We start from the raw sequence: 7,037 nt of genomic DNA, 5'->3' as shown, positions 1-7,037 counted from the left end.
ACATGTGTCTAACTCTAACAGTTCTGAGCCTTAGATTGATCTGCCTATAATTCACAATCATCTGTTCTAATAGACATTAGAGAAGCCTAAAAGTAAGGAGCATACTTTACCTACAGAAAGTCAGGATACTAAATTAAGGACTGTCTACAGAAACAACAGTACATCTGTCAGGTTATTAGAGTAATAATGAGTAATGAGTAGGATTTGTAGTAAGAAGCCTTTTCTGCAAATCTAGAAGTTACTTCAGAACTTCTAGACTCTGACTATGTACTCTAGGATTTTGTAAAGGTCTAACAGTGAATGTAGTGCTGAAGAGCTATGACTTGGATTTTTTGATAGCTACTTTTGATTCAATAGACACTGTAGGATTAGAAGTAAATAAAGTAGAAAAAGTAGAAAAAGTAGAAAAAATAAATCAACAAAATTATTTATTAGAAAGAAAAAAGTCAAAAACAAAAGTAGATAGTTCTCCTATTTCTCCTGATTCTTTTGATTCTTCTCTTTACACTTTATCCAAGTCTAAATCTACACAATTCAACCTGCTACTTCTGTGTTCTGAGATCTTAGAATGTTTGGAACACTACCTAGCCCTGTTTACTACTTAGTAGTTTGTCTATAGTATCAAGTAGGGATAGTCTTAGCTGAGCTCACAGCTGAGAACATGAGTCTGTCCTTGTTGAAAGAGAGAGGTTACTAAGGAAATGTTAGTATATATACTTACCCTCTTAGACAATAAGACTGTACAAGCTGTACATTCCCTTCAGAACAAGTAGCAGTTTATCCAAGAACATTCTAGGCACTAACTCTAAGTCCCTGTCCTTTTGACTCCTTTCTCAGGATCCCCCCAGATCTGAACAATGGCTCTAGTAGATAGTAAATACACTAGTTTGTGTATTAATAAGGCCTTTGTGTAGGAACACTACCTCTCTACTTAATGTGTTCTACTTCTAATCCTAGTATACAATACAGACAGAACCCTGAACCAGAATAGTTAGATTACTAAGTTTGTCCAACTATAGATGACTATTTAGAATTATAAGGAAAGTATTAAGTTCAGAGTCACTAACCTTAGAAAGACAAACATCTTCATCAGATTCAAATGGCTCAAGGCTCACAACCCTACTATTGACTAGTTAGAGTAGACACTTGTGTTTAATCAGTGTCTCAAGTCTTACAACTATCTTATACTACTGTTCTAAGTAGATACAGACACTTCTAATGTTACTAACAGTTCTAATAAAGGTGACTAGTTGTTCTTCTTTGACTAGGATAGATATGTGGATACATATTCTAGTCAAGGCAGAACAGAATTGATTCAAAGAATGTCTGTAACAGAACTAGTCTAGAACCCTCTTAGAACAACTCTACTCTAGAACACACATAGACCTAGTCTGCCAGATTTTGTCTGAGAGTTCCTCAAAGTCTTTAGTGAAGAGGAATTCAACCAGTTTCCTAAACACTGTCTCTAGAACTATACAATTGAATTGACTAAGGGTTTCTAACCTAAGGATTGTAAGGTCTACCTACTCAACAGAGACAAGTAGGAGGTGCTTGATGAGTTCCTTTAGGAAAATCTTCAGAACAGTTGGATCTGACCCTCAAAGTCCCTTATAGCCTCCTCTTTCTTCTTTGTCAAAAAGAAAGATAGGAAGCTCTACCCAGTCTAGGATTATTATTGTCTTAATGAGGGTACTGTCAAAAACAAGTACCTACTCCCTCTAATTCAGGAGCTCATTAATAAGACACATACATTCAGGGTTTTCACTAAGTTGAACATTTGATAGGGATACAATAATATTTGGATCCAAGACAGAGATAAGTAGAAGACTGTATTCTAAACTAATTACAGATTGTACAAACTGACTATAATGTTCTTTAGACTAACCAACTCACCTGTAACATTCTAGTCATTCATGAATCACATCCTTACAGATCTGATTGACTCAGAGCATGTTAGTGTGTATCTGGACAACATTCTGATCTTCACCCAGACAGTCAAGTACTATTACTAACTGATCTGAGTAGTTCTACAATAGCTCTAAGATAATAAACTGTTCCTCTAAGAAGTAAAGTACTCTTTTATACAGGAGTCAGTAGATTATCTAAGCTTTGTAATTGGTGGAGGAGAGGTCTGTATAGATCTGGCAAAGGTAACTGTAGTTTAGAACTGGCCACAACCTCAGAACCTAAAACAGGTTCAAGTGTTCCTTAGGTTTGTAAACTATTACTAACACTTTATTCAAGGCTTTAGTACTATTACCCAGCCCCTTCACAATCTTACTAGCAAAGATGCTCCTTAGTAATAGGATGATTAGTAGCAGTCTACATTTGAGTCCTTTAAGCAAGCTATTACTAGTAAGTCTGTATTAGTAGTTCTAACAGTTGTAGACAAGTTCTGAGTCAAAGCCAACTCTTCCAACTTTGCAAATAGAGTAGTACTGTCCTAGTTTATTGACAGAAAGTAGTGTCTGATAGTATTCTGATCAGAATCCCTCTCTACAACAGAACAGAACTACTCTATCTATAACAAGGAACTCTTTACAATTGTTTGTTCCCTAAAGGAGTAGTGTTAATATCTCCTTAGTACTGTACAGAAGTTTGAGATTTAGAGTAATCACCTTAATCTCTAGTACTTCTAGACACCTCAGAAGCTCAACTACTGTCAAGCCTACTAAATGTTAGAACTGTAGGACTATGACTTTGTACTAACCTACAAACCTAGAACACAAATGACAAAAGCTGATTTACTCTCAAGACAAGTAGGTCACAAAAGGGGAGAGAATAATAACAAAAATCTTGTTCTCCTAAACAATTCCTGTTTCATGTCTAAGACAATTCAAGAGATCTGACTCAAATCTGAGAATGTTAACTTTGTCACCTACATACAGTAAGCTCTAAGACACACACAGGACTGGGTTATAGTAAAGTAGTTAGAGAAGTAGGCTAGGGATTAGAAGGAGGATAAGGATGGACAGGTTTACTAGGAAGGCCAACTGTACATTCTAAAGGATCAGAAACTGTAGGAGGACATTGTCTGAGCTTATCACAACAATCTGACTGTAGAACATTTAGACTAACACAAAATGTAGGAACTCATTACTCAGAACTACTAGTAGTCTAGAATGTAGAGGGAAATCCTAAAGTATGTAACTAGTTACAATATGTGCTAACAGACTAAGGCCTACCAGACAAGAGTTTAGGCTCCCCTACATCTGTATTAGATTCTGGATCACTCTTAGGAAGAAGTCTTAGTAGACCTGATTAGTAAGCTACCTGAGTCTCAGAGTTATAATACTATCTGTATAATTGTTGACTGATTCTCTAAACAAGTCCATGTAGTTCTGACCCAAACAGAACTTACTTCTGAAGGTATAGTGCACATTTATTAGAATCATGTCTTCTAGTTGTACAGACTCCCTCAGAAGCTCATTCATGATTGTAGACTGTAATTCAAGTCAAAATTCATGTAGGACTTGTATACACTTCTCAGAATTCAAGGGAACCCTTCTACTACTTATTACTTGTAGACTAACAGTCAAACTGAGTGAGTCAATCAGGAGATTGAGCTCTACCTCTGAATGTTTATTAATCATTAGTAATCAGATTAGTCTGAATAGCTAGCTCTGACAGAATTTGTACATAATAACTAGTAACACTCTACAATAGGATAGTCCCTATTCTTCCTCAATCATAGAAGACATCTGTACTAGGGGACAGTTCTAAACTGGAACAGTAGTTCTGAATCTGTAACAGACTTTGTAGAACAGATACACAGAACTAGGGAGGATGTACAAGCTCTTTTAGAAAAGGTAGTACAAGTTATAAAGCAGAACTATGATTAGAAGAGGTCTGTAGTCAAGGATTACCAGCCTAGTGACAAAGTTATACTAGAAGCTACTAACCTGACTACAGATTGCCTAATGAAGAAGTTAGACAACAAGTACTTCAGACCCTTTGTTATTGAAAAGAAGGTTAGTACCTCTGTCTACAAACTCTAACTTCTAACAACATAAAAGTGTATACACTTAGTGTTTAACAAGGTTCTACTGTCTTAGTACTACAATCCAGGTTTTCCTTCACAACAAAGACCCCTACTACCTTTACCAGAACTCATTAGTTCTAAACCAGAATACAAAGTAGAGTATGTAGTAGATACTAAGTTAGTGTGTAGAAAGCTCAAGTTCCTTATCTACTAGAAGGGATACCTAGTTGAAGAACACACTTGAGAACCTGCTGAGAATCTCACCCATACTACTAAAGTAATCCAAGACTTCTATTGACTTTATCTGAGTACTCTGTGTCAACTCTGTCTCACAGATTTCTAAACCCTACTGTTCTGACTTATACCTGAGCTGCTAACCAAACCTAATGTTTACCAATCAGGACAATTGGTTTTAGAGGGGGGGTGATGTTACAGTTCTCTACTCTTGTACCTTCAGTTCTAAGGGGTTCTACACCCTTCTGTACCAGAACTCAGGACTTCTGTCCCTCAGGGGTACTATTTATAGACTATATGTGTACTAACTCTTACTACTACCCTTCCTTACTTCATTATTCTATTCCTTTGACCACCCCTTCATTCTTTGTTCATTCTATAGTCTCTTACCCTTTGTCCATCCCTTCATTCTTTGTACCTTTATCTTTAACATTCCTTTCTTTCATTCTTTATAGCTTATCATTCTTAAGTAGCTTATACTCTCTAAGTACTCTTGTATAGTTTAGTATATATAGGTATACAAGATCAGACTAGTCCTATAGTCTTAATCTTGTCTACTCTAGGTAGTCCTGTACTCTTAGGCTTACTCTATATACTCTACTCTTGTCTCACTCTCTCTCTCTGCCTACTCTACAAGTTCTGACTACATTCTAGTACTTACATTCTGTATTTCTGTTATATAGGATAGTTGTAGCCTGGGTCCTCTTACTGAGCCTTCAGGTCCCCTCTATACTGTTGCTGACAGATCAGACTTCTAATCTAATAGTCTTCAATCCAGTTCTAGGCCTAGGTGGCTGTGTTGCCTTCTTTTATGAAGGAGAGGACAAATAGGACACAATTAAGATTTGAGAATAGATTAGTTAAAGTAGTAGTCACATATAGTTTAACTTAGTGTTAGAAGTTCTTAAAGTGCTACTCATTAAAGTCTGAAGGGCAGGCTACATGTATTTTCTTTCTAGAACAGGTTGCAACTTTTAGAACAATCAGAACAGGTTCTAAGAGGGTTAGAGGTACATAGTTAGTAAAGGCCTCTTAGATAGAGATTTATACATATTAAGTTAGGTCTACTTATAACTACTAATCTAGTAGGACAGTAGGGGTGACAGTCAGTGTAGGAGGGTCCATATTTACACTACAAAGGAATCAGCACTAAACTAAAAGGGGTAATAAATAGAAGAAGGGTGGTAAAAGTTTAAAAGGGTTTAGAAAGTTTAAAATTAAAAAATGTAAAAGGGTTAGGACAAAGAAAAGAGATTAACACAACAGTAAGTACTAATGTCTGAAATGTAGGAGAGTTATAAAGTAGTAATAAGTAGTCTTGATCTAATGTTAGTAACAGTATAGAGGGGACTCAAAGGCTTAGTAAGAGGACTCAGACTATAACTATCTTATATAACAGAAATACAGAACACAAGTACTAGAACATAGTTAGAACTTACAAAACAGACAGAGAGAGAGAGTGAGACAAGAGTAGAGTATATAGAGTGAGCCTAAGAGTACAGGACTACCTAGAGTAGACAAGATTAAGACTATAGAACTAGTCTGATCTTATACACTTATATATACTAAACTATACAAGAGTACTCAGAGAGTATAAGCTACTAAGAATGATAAGCTATGAAGGATGAAAGAAAGGAAGGTCAAAGATAAAGGTATAAAGAATGAAGGGATAGACAAAGGGTAAGAGACTATAGAATAAACAAGGAATGAAAGAGTGGTCAAAGGAATAGAATGATAAAGTAAGGAGGGGTAGTAGTAAGAGTCAGTATGTATATAGTCTATAGACAGTGCTCCTAAGGGACAGAAGTCCTGAGTTCCAGTACAGAAGGGTGCAGAACCCTTGAAACTGAAGGTACAAGAGTAGAGAACTGTAACAATTAGTTAGTAAATAGTAGTAAAAGCTTATTATGTTCTTTACTTGAATTATTAGCTTAATTGTCTTATTTACTTATAAAGGTTATATTTTTTATATATACTAGTACTATTGAAAGTATAAACAAGACATTATACTAGTTTTTCTTATAGCTATAATAGATTTAACTTATAAATACTAGATTTTGTTTATTTCTGTATAATAAAAGAAATTCATTTACTTTACTTAGCAATTGTTGTAGCAAAATGTAGACCTGTAAACTTATATATTATAATTAGTTAATACATATATTTAAATACTTTAAAATATAAAATCAAACTTATAATATATATTAAAAAAGAAATAATAAGTAGTTAGTCTTTATAATTAAGTATTTAATAAATATTTACTTATTATAACTCTCTTAAGAGTTTTAAGCATTTGTGAATTTCTACTAGTTTTATAAGAGTACAAGCCTTAGTAATAAGATAAGCTTATTAAATATAAGTAAAATTAACCCTTTAAGTATTTAAATTTATACAGTGAAACCTGTCATTAAGCATGACCCACTGTGGACAGGTGAGGCCATACTTAATAAGAGGTTATGCTTGTTGACAGTAGCTTAAGTAAAGTAATAAAATTTCCTTATTTGTAGTACATAACTCAATAATACATTGTCTACTTAAAAAACAACTGAATATCAGTCTGTTCAAGAGAACTATTTATTTTCTTACATAGGTTTCTTGTAAGCTTTGGAAAAAGTGCTCTAGCCTCAGTAAACTCAGCACTAATCTCACTCTGAAAGAGTGTATTAAGCTTTGAAAGTAATTAGACAGCCTCCACATAGCTTTTAATGCTTCAACTTCAGTGCTTTGCCATAGGCAGGATCCTTTGGTAGAGATGTATCATTGACTGTACTTGTTTGTAGGATGAATTACTAGGTGGTAAGCATTAGGATATCTAGGGAAG

The sequence above is a fragment of the Fomitiporia mediterranea genome, assembly GCF_000271605.1.
Source record: "Fomitiporia mediterranea MF3/22 unplaced genomic scaffold FOMMEscaffold_9, whole genome shotgun sequence".
Classification (NCBI taxonomy): Eukaryota; Fungi; Basidiomycota; class Agaricomycetes; order Hymenochaetales; family Hymenochaetaceae; genus Fomitiporia; species Fomitiporia mediterranea.
Note: the sequence above shows the minus strand (reverse complement) of the source record.